At 39.6% G+C, this 19,066-nt stretch overlaps 1 protein-coding gene across 1 annotated transcript in view; it reads left to right on the top strand.

The window, feature by feature from the left end:
• LOC115254050 (mitogen-activated protein kinase kinase kinase 7) overlaps window positions 1–19,066 on the top strand; it is a 76,219-nt gene that overhangs the window by 13,188 nt on the left and 43,965 nt on the right. The window lies entirely within an intron of this gene.

Genomic DNA, 19,066 nt, shown 5'->3' on the forward strand with positions numbered 1-19,066 from the left:
CCATTAAGAGGAAACAAACCATTATTCGTAATGAAAAACTCCAAGGCAGTTTCTTTGTTCATATTTCAAACAATGCTAATAAGGATTTATCATCGCACTCAATTTACCATCTAGATATCAGTGAAATATTTCTTATTAGAGGATCTGTAAATTTGAGCGAAAAAACTGCTTTTAAATGACCTGTAAAAGAGCTGTAATGTATTGTTGGTTTCAGTTGGTTTAAAAAGTAACATTGTTTATTCAGTTTTGTATGCTACATACTTAGTTTTGTATATTTACCTTTATCTCATACTTCCCTTTCTGAGCTTTTTTTATGAATATCTCGTTTTGTCGATGATCACGATGAGCGGATTATATGGGGTGATTCTCTGGCGATATTTTTCCACAGATCCCTTGGCAAAGACAACATTTTGGCGGATGCATGCAAACTGTTTATTCGCCAGACTTTTCATCAAAGCTTTGTAACAAACTTCTTTCTACATTTCTTATGACATCCTCACCAAGAATTGTAATATGTTCCTGATATTTTTGGTAGATGCCTTATACTATCTTGGTGTGTACTCTGCTAATTGAATTTCAAAATTTGTAACAAATTCTATAAAAAGGTCATTGTAATGCTTCGGCATATTACTGACAAGAAGTGTGATAAACAATTTCCAGCGCTGTCATGGTAAAATCAGAGCAAGTTAGTCCCCGATTTCAGTGCCCCTTCAGTGGTACACTGCAACACTGGTACATTCCCTGGAGGAATCTTTGAAGGAACCATTTTAACACATCCTGAAGGAATAGCTGGAAAAACTTCTGAAGAACCCATGGAACAACTTTTGAAGAAATCCCTGCTGAAATTGCTGAAGTAATTTCAGAAAAAAATGCAGAATGTCTCAATATATAAAGTATCGCTAAAGACATTTAAGAAGGAATTTCTAAAAAAAAACAGTATCCATAGATGGATTAAAAAAAAAAATCCAGAAGGAATACCTGAAGTTGAAGAAACACCTGCAAACCCCTGCTGGAACACCTTACAAAACCTGATGATATTTTTGGAAAAAAAAATCCTGGGGAAATCCCCTAATCCCAAATATTTTTTAATGAACTCCTTGAGGAATCCATAGAGAAATTGCTAAAGGAGCGCTAAGAGTTATTCTTTTAGGAATCTGTAGAAAAATGTCTGAAGGAATCCTTGTGGGATTTTCTAGCACTTTCTTAAAAAATCCTTGGAGCAATTTCTGAAAAAGAAATGTCTTGAAGGAATATTTAAAGGAATGTGAAAAAATCTGGTTAATTCCTTTAAGAATTCTTTTTAGAAAACTGCTGAAAACATTTTGAAGTCGGATTCCTTTACCCATGAAGATTTTGTGGAATAATTTTGTGACTGAATTTCTGTAGGATTTCCTGGATGATTTTTTGAAGTAATCCACGAGGAGTTTTCAATGGAGCCCCTGAAAAAAAAATGTTTAAGAATCCATGAAAGATTTTTCAGGAACTCGTGATAGATTTTTAAAATGAATACCAGGATGGGTTTCAGCAAGGGTCCATGAAAGAATTATCAAAAACTCTGTGGACGCTTTTTTTTTTCAAAGTAATCCTTGGAGAAATTTGTAAAGAAATCCCTGGAAAAAAAAATCGGGGGATATTTTTGAATTTATAATTAGTCGAATTTATAATAAAAGCCATGGGAGGTTTTCCAAGAGAATCTCTCGAAAACTTAGTGAAGGTACCCATGCTATGGCAGTTACTACAGGAATCCCTGCAAAAAATTCTCGAAGGGGTCTCACAGTTTTTTTTTCAGTGGAGGAATTTCCAAAAAAATCTCAAGAAGATTTTCCGACAGAAATTCCGATTTTTATAAATTGGATTCTGAAAGAATCCCTAGTGGAATTTCTGGAGAAATTGGAAGTAGCTGTGGGAATTTCGGGACTTTTGGTGAAATCCTGAAAAAAATTTCTAAATAACTCCAGTACCAATTTTTGAAGGAACTTTTGAAACATTTTCTGATAAACTGGAGGAACTTATGTTTCATTGATATTTTTTTGGAAAAGAAAAATGAAGGAATTTCAGAAATTTATCATGCAAGATGCTTTGAAGGAATTCTTTGTGCAATTTGTAGAATAGAAGGAGTTCCTAAAAAAATCCATGAAGAAAATTTCCAAACGATTTTTTGAAAAAGAGAGATTTTTTAGCCGAAAACTTGGGCAAATTTCCTAAAGATTTTTTGAATTTCTGATGAAACTTTTGGTAGATTTTCTAAAGGATGCTCCAATAGCTTCTCCAAACAAATGCAAAGGGAAATTTCTGAATGAACATCCAGAAGGTTTTCTGAAGTAATTCCTGGGTGAATTTCTCGATCAATCTCTGAAATGATATGTGAAAAATCATGAACTGGTGAAACTATTCATGCAAGATTCCGTAAAATAATTCTTTGTGACACTTCTAGAGGAACACATGAAAGATTTTCTGAAATAACAACATGATGCTTTGATTTGGGAAGTTTTCTCTGGAGACCGTCGTCACATAACATAAGTGGAACTACATAGTCAAAGCGAAGGAAAAAGTTGTATCCTTTTCCAGCACGCGAAACTGTTATATCTTTTAAAAGAGGCGTCGAACTGTCATTTATTTTGGTAAACAAAAAACATCTGATCCAACCAGTATTCCAGTTTTGTCAAAGAATGCAGAAATGAAGATTGGGATCTGTGACATGCGCAAAACTAGCTGCTGGGAATCAACTTATTCATTTTGTCATAACTTCATTGAAATCTTCGAAATAACACACCCACGTGTCACATACCGATCTCCCTTTATATTTAAGGCTAGAAAACGTATTTTCGACTTGAGTTTACAAAGTTTCGTCACAATTTATGTCATATTTTAGATCTCCACGGGCTGCCAGTCTAGATCTACGAGGTCTTTGTTTCACTCCACAGCGTTGAAAAATGGTATACAAGCTGAAACATGGTATGGCAATAACGGTGCCCTGTATACCAGCGTTTGAAATCGGAAAGGCATCAACTTTTTGAGCCGGAGTTCCACTTATGTTATGTGCCGTCGTAATATAGTTGAAAATTCTGGGTTCACTTATGTCGAATTCGTTTTTGATTCAGTTCCAACCTGGGTTGGAACTGGATGAGATCACAGTTTCAACCCCAACCCAACTTCGGTTTCGCTTGTACTAAAGTTTGTTTGAATTTGTTTGACGTTTGTTTGTTTACACATTTTCCGCCAATCCAGTTCCAACCCAGGTTCAAAAACGAATTCGACATTACTTTTATTTCACACCGCAGCAGACATGGGCAAAACACCATACCGTGCCGCACCGGTGGCGTGTTTGCCCGTAAACACACCACCGTGTGTGTTCATATCACCACCTTCGTTCAGCTTCTACTGATGAACACGCAGTGCGACTGGCGAAACACTCGTGTCGGTGTTATAACTCGAGCCTCAGTTTCGGCTCCGTGTTTCAGTTTTAGTTGGGCACGGAGGCCGAGTGTTTCCGATTGTATGAAACACCAAAGCAGTGAGCTCGCCCACAGTGTGTGGTAGCTTGGCTGCTTCAGAGCCACTGAGTCAGAAGGGACGAGAAAGACACAAAAGGAGCCGCCAAGTACTTCACTATCGTCGTCGACCAGCAGCATTTGCAACTGGTGCTGGAGAATGAACGGCACCGAGCGCTTGAACTCGCACGAGTGTTTTGCATGTTTCGGGCTCCGTGTTACCCGAAGCGTCAAACACCGTGCCCAGTGCCTGAGCACCGCCACCGACACCGGTGTTGAGCCAGACACGGTGCGTGTTCGTTCTGAAACACGAAGAGCTAGGTGGTGGCTTAACACCCACGGTGGTGTGTTTGAGCATCGACTCCTCGTGCAGTGCAGTGTTTGGACATGTCTGCACCGCAGCATTGCCGCAAAAGGCGACCGAGCAGATAGCGGTACAAGCTTACACTGCCGTTCTACGCATAATTATCACATGTTATATGGGATTCTCATATAACAGGACAGGTGCAAGAAACCGGGTCACCAGAAGATCGATTGCAAGAAGTTCTGGCTTGGAAGGCTGAGAAAAACAAATAACAGTTACTGAGGATCAACAAGAAACAGAAAGCGAACACCGTGGTGCAGGATGACGACACAGAGGAGAACTGGGCGTTTTGGACCGGAAATATGATGAAGCATGAGGACAAGTGGATTCTGGATTCTGGAGCAACGTGCCATATTTCCAACCGTCGCGAGTTCTTTGACATCCTGGATGAAACGGTTCTGGAAGCTCTTTGGGTTGCTAACGGGATGAAGACTGAATCCAGAGGTCGTGGATCTGGAAAGATTGTAGTGTTGGATGATGCAGGCAACCGCCGAGTAATAATGCTGGAAGTAGTGCTGTATGTACCTGACATGAAGTCGAACCTTATATGTATCCGTCAAGCGACTGGTGAAGAGAGGATTCAGTGTGACGTTCGATGAAACCTGAACAAAAATTATCAGAAGTGGAACGATCGGTGCAGTTGCTGAGTTTGAACGAGGTTTGTTTGTAATGAAGCAGTACAATAAGTCTGCGTCATTAGTGACTTCGGCTAGCCATCGGCGGCTTGGCTTGAGATTGCGATGCAATTTTGAAGTTCAAGGATTTGGCCATTGGAGTATCTGGGAAGGCGTGTAGCTGCAAAGAAGTCTGTGAAGCGTGCATTCAAGGTAAAATGAACAGAAACTCTTTTTGGCTCAGTAAATGCGAGGGATTGCATTGCCTTCGATTGACTATTAAAAAGATTGAAGGAAACCTCATTAGCGAGGCACATGAACTCCTCAACGCTGAATAACTTAGACGACCCGGGCTGAGGGTTTCATTGGATGACTTGAGAATTCGAAAGATTCGGTTTCGTGATGCTGCCCAGCAAATGGCTAAAGTTACAACCAGGTTTACTGGGAACTAGTATAGGCACTGTTGAAAACTTTCACTGAGCTGTTCCTCGGATACGGTCTCGTTCTCCTCTTGGTCTTCAAATCCTGCAGATGTTTGAGGCGAGTAGGGTATCTCTGGTAGTTCACAGTATGGTTTTGGCTGCAGTTGTCCGATTTGTGAGCGGTCCTCGTAGACAGCAGTGTCACCTCTTGCTGGTAAAATGCACTCCGATGTCTGGTGTCGTTCCCGCATTTCACACCCCTCCTTTATACCCCTCCGCCCCAATTATTTGACCAAGTTGGCGCGTCTGATCTCGTCTACTAAGCAATGCATGTTTCACGAATTGGTAGTAAGCTAAAGTAAGTAAATATCCAATAACTTAGGTACTTTATTATTTTAAAAAGATTTAATGCGATGAGAATGTTATCATACGGTACAAAAGTTAGCCTATTAGTGCATCCAACGTACTCCTATTGCTTTTCGAGCACTAGAACCATTTATTCTTCCATTTTTTTTAAATATTTCTTCTGAAGCTCTATCTCTGTTTGTTCATTAATCTTCACTAAAGAGGCCCCCAGACGACATCAATATATTGATGGGTTGACGAAACTCCTCAATATATTGATGCCGTGTGAAGGCGACATCAATATATTGGTGGGAATATTGAAGGAAACCAGAAAAGTGGGCTCCTCGCAAGCAACAATACTTCATCAATATCGGTACTTTTTGTCGGAATTTCCGTCGAACTCATGGTTTTCCCAATGTATTTTTGAAAAAAAAATCGATTAAGCTGAAGGCTGATGAAAATTTCGACAAAAAGTGCCGATACTGATGAAGTATTGATGCTCGTGTGGGGCCCGCTTTTGATGTCGGGTTTCAATATTTCCCCTCATTTCCTTCGCAGTTCAAGCTAAGCATGTTTTTTGTTTGTCATCGTCGTTTGTTTCGATCGGCATCATAGAAAATGTTTGACTATGGCGGGCTTCAATACTTCATCAATACCGGTACTTTTTGTCAGAATTTTCGTCAAACTCATGGTTTTCCTAATGTATTTTTAAGAAATCTTTCGATTAAGCTGAAGGTTACAAAAAGTACCAATATTGATGAAGTATTGATACTCGTGAGGAGCCCACTTATTGTGCGCGACTCAGTCTGGATGACCCGTGTCGGAACCGGTAAAAATATTGTCAAGAATTATTGACAATAAGAATATTGTCAATATTTTTGTCATCTGGGCGGGCCCTCTATAGTAAACAATCTGCAATCCGTGACAGGTCTTGTCGTAGCAAGGTTTTTTTTTAGCATTAAATGCTTTAGAATGTAAAGCAAAAAACAAAGACCATGGGATTTAAATTCACAACTAGGAGTTTCATAACCAACATGTTTTTTCAGCGGTTGAGTCTATTTAGTAGGTTTGGAATACCCCCAAAATTAAGTTTTTAAATTTTGAAAAATGTATAGATTTTTTTATTTTTATGAAGAAGAACACCTTTTTCTGAGCCACTATGATTTTTTTCAGATTTTTAGGACTTTGTTTGATACCTAAAATCAATTTCAAAGAGATTTTTCGAAATCACCGTTTGGCAGCTTTGCAACTGCTTGACATCTCAGCCCGGTACAAAATGCGCTGAGCGATGATTCGACAAACCGCTCCCATACAAACTTCAAATTGATTTTTCAATAGGTTCCCGGGCACCAACATTCATGAAAATTTGGATTTCGGCTTAGTATGGCATGCAGATTCAGATTATGGAATTATCTCAACATCACTAAAGAAGCCAATTACAGGTCGGACTCGATTATCCGGAGTCGGGTTCTGGAGCTTTCTAAAATAATATCTCGCAAACGGAATTTTGTAAGAAGATGCAATTTTGACTGATCACTTATCAAAGTTGGTTTGACAAAATGTCAAAATTTCAGCTTTATAGAGCATTCCGTTCCCCAGATATATGTTTGAGAAGCATCAGTACCTGACTCCGGATAATCGAGTCCGACCTGTATTCGGAGAATACTGGTTCCTTGGGTCGGAGGAAAATGTTATGAACACCAGAATGTATTTTCAACAATAAAAAGTTTCATGCTAAAGTTTTTAGTGGGTGAAACGGTCAAAACGGAATGTAACATCAAATTTTCTGTTTATTTTTTGCTTTCTAATTACTTTCCCAGTTATTTTACTGTTCAGAGCTCTTCACAACTACAACAATGAAATAATTAACCCGCGAGCAGTAGCGGCTTCGGCCATCCTCAGCGACAATACGGGGTACATAGAGGCGTGCTACAGATGCGTTCATATTTAATAAATGCGTTTATCTGTTCTCGAGTCAAATCGGGACATACAGATAACATTTTTTTTATGTTAGATGTTTACAAATTTTGGTTTTATTAGTTTTCACTTCAAAACATCACCTTTCCATTAGACAATTAGACACATTCCACGCGTTACGTTTTGCGCGACCATCCAACTTTCGTTTCCAAAAATTGATATGTTAGTAAATACATGCTAACCAGCATATCAAACGATCAGATTTGAATAGAAGATTTATTTTATGCTTTCTAATTGGGAATTGGACCTTTGTACTTCGAAAGAAATCGAGAAATACAGCGTAACGGGACACCATCGCAAAAAATGACGAATTTTGACCGAACGCCAAAAAATTGCTACTTTCTAAAAGCAATTTCCAAAGTTTCAAGTGCTATTAGAAGAATAAAAGTATTTATTTTCATTTTGGTGCAAAAAGAATCAAAATCGACAGCAGGAGCCCGGAAATATCGTTCAATACAATTTAGAATTTGTGGAATTTGTCATTAGATGTTTTTGACATTGCATTTCTTCTATTTGCAATTTGAATTTCAATACAAGATTATTTCCTCATAATCATATGTTTCATTTTCTTATTCAAATATTCTCTATTCCTTAAAATAAATCAAATCGGTTTTGACGAAAATCATACCAGAAAAGATTAAATAAGTTGTTTAGCGATTCTGTCACAAAACCTATTATATAGGTACAACCGCAAAACAGCAAGTGTTTCCCTCAAAATTTAATTGCCTTTCGCTTCTCATCAAATTACGAAAAACGTGCCTAAGCTTCAGAAATTGTAAACATTTTAGACAACAAAGTCAGAGGCAAGTCAGTGCGACAGAAAACTGAAGCCGGTCCTTGGGCCCCGAGGTGACAGTGTACCGCCAAAATCTCCACCTCGGGCCCAATAAATCACCGCCGAGCTTGATTTTAATGCATCAATAAAATTTCGATCATTTTAGAATTTTCATCCTAAGCCGCTGATCTCTCGCATGAGATCTGTCCTCCTGGCGGGCAGCTGATGGCAAAACATCGACGCGCGGTTCGTCTGAAAGGCCAACATTTCAGTTCATCTCAGTATGTAGGTACTGTTGTACACCGTCCCAGCAAATGGGGATGAGTCAGAGGCAGTCGCTTGCTCTTATAAATAATGCACTCACACGAGACGACAGACGAACGATGGGAACCGAATTGATCTCTGTGTGTAGATACTGCCGCCGTCGTCCGTGACTTGCCATGTGATGCCAATGTAAGCACAACAGCTGTTGCGCTAATGTTGTGTCAAGCTGGGCTCAACAAAGTAATTGGCTTTGGGGTAGCTGAATTTCGCTAGATCTTGAGAATATCTTTGGCTTTGGCAGTTGCCGTATGATGAAAATGAAAATTGGGAAACCATTTATATAGGCCCGAGAAGTCAGAAGACTTTTCATTACGAAAAAGATTCTAGACCTAGACCTACGTGGAATCATCACCAGCCAGACAGCTTTAGCATGGTTTAGCTGATTTGCCGCGTGTTTATCGATTCGTCCAGATATGTTAAAAGGTGAAACGTTAACAGATGTTACTTTTATTGACGATAACAATAATTTATCGATTATCATCCTGGGTATCTACTTATATGGGCCCTTGTAACCTAAAACTTGTGTTATACTTCGAGGAAGGAAATGGTTCCAAAATTGTTATACACCAGGGACAAGAACACTCACTTGATGTTTTCCTAGCTCGAGCTCCTAGCTTCTGATCAGAAGCATGATATCACAAAACAGTGTATGGATGACTTTTACCTTGAAGGTTTACTTATCTAAAAGTTTGTCAAATAAAGTAGATGAGGAAACTAAAGAAAGTTTACCAAATATACCATCATTTAAAGTTTACTGTAGGGGGTTAATCTCAATATCAGCTACACCCCAATTATAGTTCATCACGTCCTCAATTCTCCGCCTAATATTTTCTGCGTTCATTTTTTTCTGAATACTCCTGGTGTCAGCTATTCGATACAGTTTGGTGTGCAAATTTGATACACTCGAGCTGAAACTACAGCGTAAATGCAAATATTCTTTTTTTCGGAAAGGGAGCATCCACAAGTAACGTCACATGTAAACAATGAACTTACCCAAGCAAAGTTTAACGAGATAGAAAGCTGTGAGATCCCAATTTTTAAATATTGTATATTCTTTCATGGTGGATGTCCCCAATGTAGCCCCATGCTCCATCATCTTTTTTTTTAATTTGTGCTAGTGGATGTTAACCAACCGATTATCTGGCCAAATACTTTTGATGTATTTTCTTGGCGAGACCACCACCGGTAAAGTACCATGCAGCATTCGACTCTCATCCGCGCAGAAGTGTGACATTAAATTCTTTCGTAGGTACGCATTACTAAGCGATAAATCAGCGCACCTAGCGACAACTGCACGCAAAAACTGGACAGAATCTACACTCCTCACTTCAAAAACAATGAATGACAATGTCTCAATTTGAATAAGTAGTTTTCAGTAAACGACGTGACGTTAAGGTGAAGATATGACGAAACCACTTCTCAAATTTTCAAGAGCATAAATCTGAAGAACCAAATGACTGCTGGAGCTGAAAAGTTGATCTATTGGTCACCACCAGCGGGTCACAAATAAATCAACTTTTCAATGCTAACTAGGGTCTTGTACCATTTGGGCAGGTTCACCTATTTTGGGCACTTGCCACTATAACTAAGTCAATTTCAAACCGATTGATTTGAATTTTTGTACAGAGTTAGATACTGTACGTGCCTAACTCTATACAAAATTTGAAGTCAATCGGTTTGAAACTGACTTAGTTATAGCGGCAAGTGCCCAAAATAGGTACACCTGCCCAAATGGTACAAGACTCTATCATGTGGCTCACCTGTGTAGTTAATAAATTAAAAACATTTCTTAAGTTTTAATGCCACCTAATATTGCCACTTATCCCACCATGTTGCAGCGCAAGTAAACATGAAACTAGGTATAAATGCCATCATGTCTACGTGGGACACATCGGGGCCGTCGGCCCCTCACCTCACAGCGTGTAGTTCGCGGGGAAAATTAGTAGTCACACAGAAAAACTATGCTAATTTGCTAGCATGCGTAAAAATAAAACACATCACATGCTGGTCACTTAACGTCACACAGCTCCATCAGTAAGGGCAGTTAGTCAAGATATAGACATTAACAATTATAAACATTACAGAATCTTAAAATATGAACACTGAAGAATGTTCTGAAGAAAAGAAAGCTTGAAATTTTGTTTTTTTTTTATTTTTGTGTAGGTATTTTAACGTTTATTAATTCTACACTCATTTATAATTTGATTCTTAGTAGTACATGGTATATTTTTCTAGGAAATCAAAACGATTATATTTGTTCCGTCGGAGGAACAGACACACAGGACCAGTAGCTCGATGGGAAGGAGGGGAACTTAGCCTTCGGAAAGGCTGTGGCTTCCACTGGGGAGGAAAAGGCGGTTTTGCACTACAAACTACTTAACTCTATATTTCGTGTCTATACAGGTTGGTGGTTGAAAGGAAACTGTTTTATGTTCGCGCACGCAATCTTCTTGAAGGACGGGTAGCAACTCAATGGAGGTAGAAAATTGCGCTGCGCTGTGGCGGTGGTGGAAATTTCCTTATATCTACATAGGCAATGCGGCGGTGGTTCGGTCGTCGTCGGTGGCTGGCACATAAGGACATGCATCATATGCGTGGTTGGTCGGCTGATCCTTGCGTACCCGACGTCTCCACTAGACAGAAATGTCTTGCCATTTTGCTGGACAGATGTGTCATGACAGAAATGTTCTCTCGCTGTTTGCATGGAAAGCAGCGGTGTTGATCATTTCTGTTACGTTTTCTCTTTCTGGCAGCAAAATGGCAAGACATTTCTGTCTAGTGGAGACGTAGGGTAAATACATGCTCGTTCTCGTTGTCGCTCGGTCGGTTAGATGGGCAAACAAACAACGTGGTGTGTGTGAGGGTAATAGGGTGGTTGTTAGTCGGGTTTGGAGCCGTTATATACTCGCGGCGACTCGAGGTTAGTTTGGGTGGGATATGCGGTCAAGATCTAAATGGTCCTTCGCGTTGGGAGCGAACAATATTATTTAGAGACAAATTATCAATGTCAAGCTTTTGTTTCACGTTTTACAAAAAAAAATCGTGTATGAAAAACTTGTAGGTATGGTAAAAACCTACATTTTTTTCCCAAAGAAAGTTTGACTTATTTGTTTGATTGTTTATTTATATGTTTCATCTGACATTATGTCTTAATGAAAAAGTAATAATAAAAAAACTCCTAACATTAACATTAACAGGAAAAAAATCCTACCATAAGTAATCACACTACACAAGCACAGTAACAATAATAAAATAATTAAAATACTAAGAATATCTTACAAACTATCATAATCAACGCTAACGTCTATTCTCCTCATGCAGCAGCCGTTCAATCCGATGTCGGAAGCTTAGGGTAGAGCAGTTAAAATCGAACACTACGTCAACCATGTATCCGCAATAATCGGGACACAGAAACACGGCAGTGGCTCTGTCATGAATCGGTGAAATTGGCCAAATAAAAATCGATGCATTACTTTTAACTGTGGATGAAAAACGAACAGACGTGGTTTTAAGCATTTTGAACAATCATGATCAATTTTCATTCGCATAATAGATGTTTCTTTTTCGAAATTATGAAATTTCGTTAGCAGTTGTGATACTTATAGATACACTTTCTTGCAAAATTTCATCAATTTTGATCAATTGATTTGAAAGCTACTGGTGTTGATAGGGGTGAGTGTTAGTGAAAATTTTTCGTGTTTTTCATGTGCTAAGTATGCCTATGCATAACTTTTAAATTTCTCTGCCAATTTTCATGAAATTTTCACAGAAGGTAGTTGATTATTAGCGTGGGTCATCGGAACCATTTTCTCAGACCAAAGCTTTTATGGTTCCGTTTCGGGTCCTGAGTGTCTGTGCAAAATTTGAGCACGATCGGTTGAGTCTACACTTTGCGCATTGCAATTGAAATTTGTATGGGATTTTGTATGAGAAAACCTACTTTTTTGCATTTTTGTCATAAGTTGAAAAAGTTTGTCTGAAACTTTTTAACTGATACAGTAAAATGATTGCCTAGGATGTTCTGAAAAACTTTGTCGAAGACCGCAAAACGATCCGATGCTTGTGAAAATAGTTATAACTATCGAACCACATGCATGTGTTTATGTTTCAACATGTAAAGGAATAACAATAGCAACAAAATCATGCTGTTTCACCAAGCAATGTCAACGCTATAACTTTTTTCATAAGCATCAGATCACTTCGCGGTCTTCGACAAAGTTTTTCAGGACACCCTAGGCTATGTTTTCACTTTATCGGTTACATAGTTTTAGAAAAAGTCGAGCTTGTTATGAGAGAAATGCAAAAAAGTGTGTTTTCCCATGTAAAACTTAAACGCGATGCGCAAAACGTAGACATAACCGTTCGTGCCCAAATTTTGCACACTTATTTGAGTCCTCAAATGGTATCAAAAAAGCTTTGATCTGATGGGATACCATTGATTTTTTCACTTTTCCATATAAACGATGACCCACTCTATTGATTATGTGTTTATTATGCCTGCAAAATTCGATGATTATTGGTATAGTTTTTTCAACAGTGCAATCGAAACAATAAAGGGTGCTGACTAATTGCTCTCTGAGGGGCTAAAATCACGTTCAGTCCCAATATATGTTTCGACTATAGAATTGTTTGTAATGCATTTTAATGATTTTTTTTTTTGAAATTTTGTCCATGCAACAAATGTAGATTGAGAGGTTTGTGTTCAAAATCTCAGCCATTTCCTTTGCCAAATTCAAAAGTTACAGTGCTGACAAGCAAAACTAGGGGCTGTACAAAATTCAAAGGCGCACATTCTACTCTTTCATTGCTACAACAAAAAGTACTGCACCGATTCACATGAAATTTTGTAGGTAAAATGAACACATTTTAAGATGTTATTAGGCCAAATTTGAGCAATTTCAATGTATCTATTGCAGAGTTACAGCTGTATTTCTGTGTCCCGATTATTGCGGATACAGGCTTTAGTACTCGTTAAAGAATGACGACATATACTGTACAGGATCATGTAGTGCATAATTCGTTGCGCGAGCTGGGAGATACAAAATGTTTCTAGTACGAAGCGGTCTCTCTGGAGCATAAAATTGTAGGTCGGCAAGAATTCCAGGAGAATCAGTGTCACCAACCAGAACTTTAGCTACAAATACTGCTTCAGCGATCGACCTCCTGTGTTCCAGCAGCTGACAACGGTGCTCATACGGTGGGAGGTTGTTGGAATCGTTCCATGGCAGATGGCGCAGGATATACCGAACAAATTTCCTCTGGATCGACTCCAATCGAGATATCCTAACTCTTTGGTACGGGCACCAGATGATCGATCTAAACTCTAGCAGAGAGCGAACCAGAGAGCAGTACAGTGCTTTTAGGCAAAGTGGGTCACGAAATTCGTCGGCAATCTTGAACATGAATCCTAGTCGCCTGCTCGCTCGCGTAACTATGTCACAGTAATGGGGCCTAAAGGATAGAGCGGAGTCCAATAATATTCCGAGATCCCGAGTAAGTTCCACGTGCTGGAGTGACACATTTTTTTTATCTGTATTAACGAGATTTTAAGCCCTAGGCTAGTTCATCTTGGGACACACACTTTACTTCCCTTCCGAAGAAAGAACTGAAAGAGATGAAAGGAGCAAGGTTCGTCGAGATCGATCTTTTCGGGTAGAAGCCGTGTTGGAGGGATGTTATCCCTCGGTAATTCTCTGCGTTTTGCTTCTCACCTTGAAAACTGGAAACATGAAAGAAGATTTCCACCGGTCCGGACATGTGCGCTGAAGCAAGGACAGATTATACAGCTTTATTAATGGCAAGATTAGCTCAGCAGTGCACTTCTTCAGGATACATGGTGGGATATTATCTGGTCCTCCAACATTAGAATGCTTCAACTTGTTGATAGTCAAATCAACCATCTCTGGAGAAATAGTGAAGACGTTGAACGCGAAGACATCGCTAGGTGTTGCTGAGTGCCAGATCAACTTGATCAGTAGTGGCGGTGGTGTCGTTGAATACTTGTTTAAAGCGGTCTGCCAGCAAGTTACTCTTGTCGAGTGCAGAATGTGTACGTCTCTCACCCAGGCAAATTTCGGCAGGAAGGCCTTCCTCATTTTCTTTGTTTTCACGAACGACCAGAATGCCTTAGGATTGCGATGGAGCCTATATTGCATGCGTCTTGTGTAGCGTTTGTAGAAATAACGATTGTAGATAATCATTTCTTGCCAGGGCAAAGGCGCGTTTAGTGAATGCATTCTTGTTTACACTATATTTACAAAGTGCTTTGGACCTTAACCGTTTCAACTTTCGCAAAATCCATTACTTCATACTGGCTTAGGAGTTGGACATCGTTGAGGAAAATGATCTGCAATTATCTGACTCATTATATGAGTAAATTGGTCAACAGTTATAAAGACTTCAAAACATTGTCGAAATTGTCCATAACATTTGAATAACAAGACCTAGCAACATGCAATGTTCAGAACAAATATGCGTCATTATTTGCTCTTAAAATGCTCCGAAGCTTAAATCTTGGAAAAAAAACTCAAATAAAAAAGTTATTGTGACTGTTTTTGTGGGGATCACCCTAAGTCAAAACTTAAAATGTAGTAGGTCCATTTTTATTATTAAATAAAGAGCTAGATAAAAGGTGTGCTCGAAATAGCATTTCCTACAACTTTACTGAAGATTTCGATCGCATATGACTTAAAATTAATAAGTTCAATTCCAGATTTGAGTCGACGACCAACCTCATCATTTTTTTTTTTTTTTTTTTTTGAAAAGACGCAACAAACAAATGCAAACAACTTCTCTCAAACGCATAAAATAACTAACAGAGATAGGATTTTTTTTCCTGCTAAAACGTGGATTTGGACCATTGTGCACTGATCACCGCTTGCTGCTCCGACTTCGATTGTTCACAACCACTACCTCAGGTTGTGGTGAGCCAACTCCAGTTTCCTGGATCTCATCCACGCCTCTATAATCTTGATCGAGTGGGTAGTAGTCAACTCCACTAATTCCATCGTTTCACCGTAGACTTCCAGCGTAATGTCGTCAGCAAAGCCGACGATCTCCACCCCCACCGGAAAGTCTAACCTCAACATCTCGTCGTACATGACATTCCATAACACCGGCCCCAGGATTGGACCTTGTGGGACTCCTGAGGCTATGTGAAAGCACTTCGGACCCACCTATGTAGCTATTGAACGCGTTACTTACATCCAGAGTCACGCTAGAGCGATATCTCGGCGGTTTTTGTTTGCGACAGGATAGCGTCTATGGTTGACCTCCCCTTCCGGAAGTCGTACTGGCTACTCGGGAGACCTTTTACACCCTTGGTGTGCCTCAACATTCTATTGATGATGATCTTTTCGATCGCCTTCATCGCCGTATCGATCCAGCATATTGGCCTATATGCCGACGGGTCTCCGGGTGGTTTCCTCGCCTTTGGCAATAGAACCAGGCTCTGCCTCTTCCATACTTCTAGGAAAAAACTCCCTTTCTGCATTTCTGCATAGCAGGTCTGAACATCTCAGGAGCATCTGAACACCACCCGCCGTTCGTTTCGCTCTTACTCAGATCGTGCTCGCTGCATCCGCCGCCTAGCCCGTAGGCAGGCGCGGTGCACGTCCGCAATCGCATCGGTCCACCAGTAAGCCATTTCTAGGGTGGACTCGCCTAGTGATCGCTGTGAATGTAGCTATCGTCTACTCTCCAGTTCGAACTGCTTGGCAGGCCAGGACCAACGTATCTAAATACCAAAGTTAGATACTCCAACTATTTATTCATGTATTAGTGAGAAAAAGAAAAAAGCAAAAAATAGTTATGAAATTTGCGCAGATTTGTATGGGCACACCACTATTTGGGAAACTTTTTTAAGAAGTTAAGTTCTCACATCATAGAAGCAATTATTAAAATGCATCTCACTAAATAAAAAGTGACTTCCATGCAATAAATCAGAAAATATCGCCATTTGAAAATCAGTGACAAAAATATTTTAATTGGTTCTAAACATAGTTTAACAGCATCATAAAACGTCCAAACTAATAAAACTTCACAAATTTGGCAGAAAATGGCATTCTAGAGTAAAATCACCAACTTTTCATAACTAACGCAGATGTGTTGGTGGGTCTCGTTATTGACATTTGCGGGAATATCTTACCTTGGTATTTAGATATGTAAGGCCAGGACTACAAGCACCGGTCTACATGGGCCAAAGGAGCGTCCTTTCCCTGGCCCGCCATTATCTATGGTGGCTGAGGACCTACACAAGGTTGCAGCCCCAGCTTTGAGGGTACTATTAACCTGGCCTTGCACGCTTGTGCGACTACTTTGAGAATGTGGTCACGTCTGGCGTTTTTGACGGATTACCCGGGAATGCGAAAGCCTTAGTCTGAGTAGACTTCGGAATCTTCAGCTTCACGGGTTCTGCCGCTTCTTTCTAGCACTAAACCGACTAGCCACATTTGTTTCTTCTACTCCCTTTGCTTTTTCTATTCGATTTAGTGTTTACCTGATCCACAAAGCAGCGCATAAGCTCCGGCATTTTGTTGAATAGAAAAAAAAAAATCATGTCGCATTTGCATTAGTGCGCAAATGTCCTAGTGGAATGTCTGGTGAAATATGTAATATGTAGCCCCAGAATAAAACATGCCTTAATATTGCCCACATCCTCCTAAACCTTGATACAAAAAAAAAAACGAATTGAGCGTTACGGTGGTGGAGTACTGTACAAATCGTTCACTACTGAAGTGACGATTTTCGCTGCCATCACCTTGCATAATCTGATAGTTGCCTTGGGGATGTGTTTTTGTGGCATCCTTTCAAACGTCCAACACAACAGTTTAGTAGGGTGGGGTCTGAAAGGGTACCGCTGTATCGTGAGCAAATTAATTAGGGCTAATTAAATAATTAATTGAAGGACATTTACACATTCAAGCAACCGTGCGTCACTGACAGATCGACGATGGCTTTAAACTGATGCGCGCACTTCTCGCTAGAATGGTAAATGTCAAAAGATCCTGCAACTTTATGGTTGGAAGTTTTATATTCTGAAATGTTTTGTTGAAATGTAGGAAATGTTTAGCTAATCTTTATTCAAAGTTATTTCTAATTGAGAGGTATAGCGCACTGTATCTGCATTATAGCAGGGCTTGCTACACAACTCCTAGCCAAACATTTTAAAAGGGCGTAACAGCCATTGCGAATTTTTGCTTCTCCGGTTCCTCCTGAACGTATCCCATTATTCATTAAATCTCTGACCAGTAACAGGTTGAGCAGACTCCCCTCTATCTGATAACGGGAGAAGTTTGCATAAATAAATTGAAATACGCCCAGGAGCGATCAAAGAAGCTGAGACGTACAATGGTTGTTCCGCCCTTTTCACATGTTGGTCTAGTCGTGGCACTGACGAAATGCCCATCGATCATTCACTTCGTTGTTCAACGATTGTTTTGAGTTTTCCTAGTTGATAATTTGAACCACCACTAGAATTGTTTTTCTTTGTACTTGAGCGAATTATACTGCCCTGTATCGCATATCAGTCCCATTTGCATAGGAAATCCAGCAAAGATGGAACTGATATGCGATTCACTGCAGTATAGTATAGTCTTGCCATGTGGTACGAAACAGTGATAGGGTGACTTTGGGTGTTATTGGCCGGTATATTCTCTTCGTCATGGAGAGTTTTTGTTAACCAAATTTCCTGAAACTTCGCCATATGCAGTCAGGATTTGTTATACACGGTATTTACGCCCACCGCAATTTCTCCGTTGCCTTTCAACCAATGAAGTTCATTTTTGGAAGGTAATTAGTTTACGATATGCCATAACTACACACAAAAAATGAGCTCAATCGTATACTGACTACCGAAAGTATTACGTTAGTTTTTTAATGACTTAGTATTCTATGTTGATCTTTGATATAGTTTTTGCATAAAAGCCTTTATCATTGATAATGTATGAACGTTGTTGTATGTATTTTTTATCTTTGTCAATAAGATGTTCATCTCGGATGAAAAAAGTTTTGTTTTTCGTCACGATATGCAGTTCATTGTTAGCTTTTATTATTACAGAAAAAAGTGAGTTCTGACCTCAAAATATCAAAAAATATATCAGGTCAAAATGATACTGGTTACCCTGTCAGTTGCGTTCAAATAGCATCATCCTCTACGTTCACAGATCTTTGCGTCGTTGGTTCCGACTTTGATGAGTAACAGCAATCACGATACTGCGCTGCTTGGTAGACCAAGCAGTGCGTAAGTGAGAAAATTTGCGTACGTTCGCTTCGCATCAGCCAAGTAGATTTTCACTCATTTCCCTTGGCCGTGCGTTGCCTTCCTTCACTGCGCTTTAAGTTTGAGTCATCCGGAGGCAGAAATTCTGCCTTTTACACGCTTCGACGAACGGCATAATGACGACGGCGATGTTGGGTGCTGATGAAGTGACGAGAATTATATAAATACGTCGGGCATTAAAAATAAAAATAAACAAATCGTTTTGATCGCACCGCATTTGATGCAGTAGCGCACTGTACAGGATTTGCTCGCCTCAGTAAGTGCATTGAGTGACAATCCCACCCGGCAACTACAGTACCCGGAACACAAACAACCTACGGAACAGATTTGGAATAAATCTGGTCACTTTTCTTCTTTTCATTTGTGGTTCAGTAATACGGTATACGGTTGACTAATTAGGTTATACTACGGAAAATTCAAATACTACTGAATATTTTTTGCACCTTTTATAAAATACATGTATTTCTTTCGATAT

Source organism: Aedes albopictus, chromosome 1, assembly GCF_035046485.1.
Source record: "Aedes albopictus strain Foshan chromosome 1, AalbF5, whole genome shotgun sequence".
In the NCBI taxonomy this organism is placed as follows: Eukaryota; Metazoa; Arthropoda; class Insecta; order Diptera; family Culicidae; genus Aedes; species Aedes albopictus.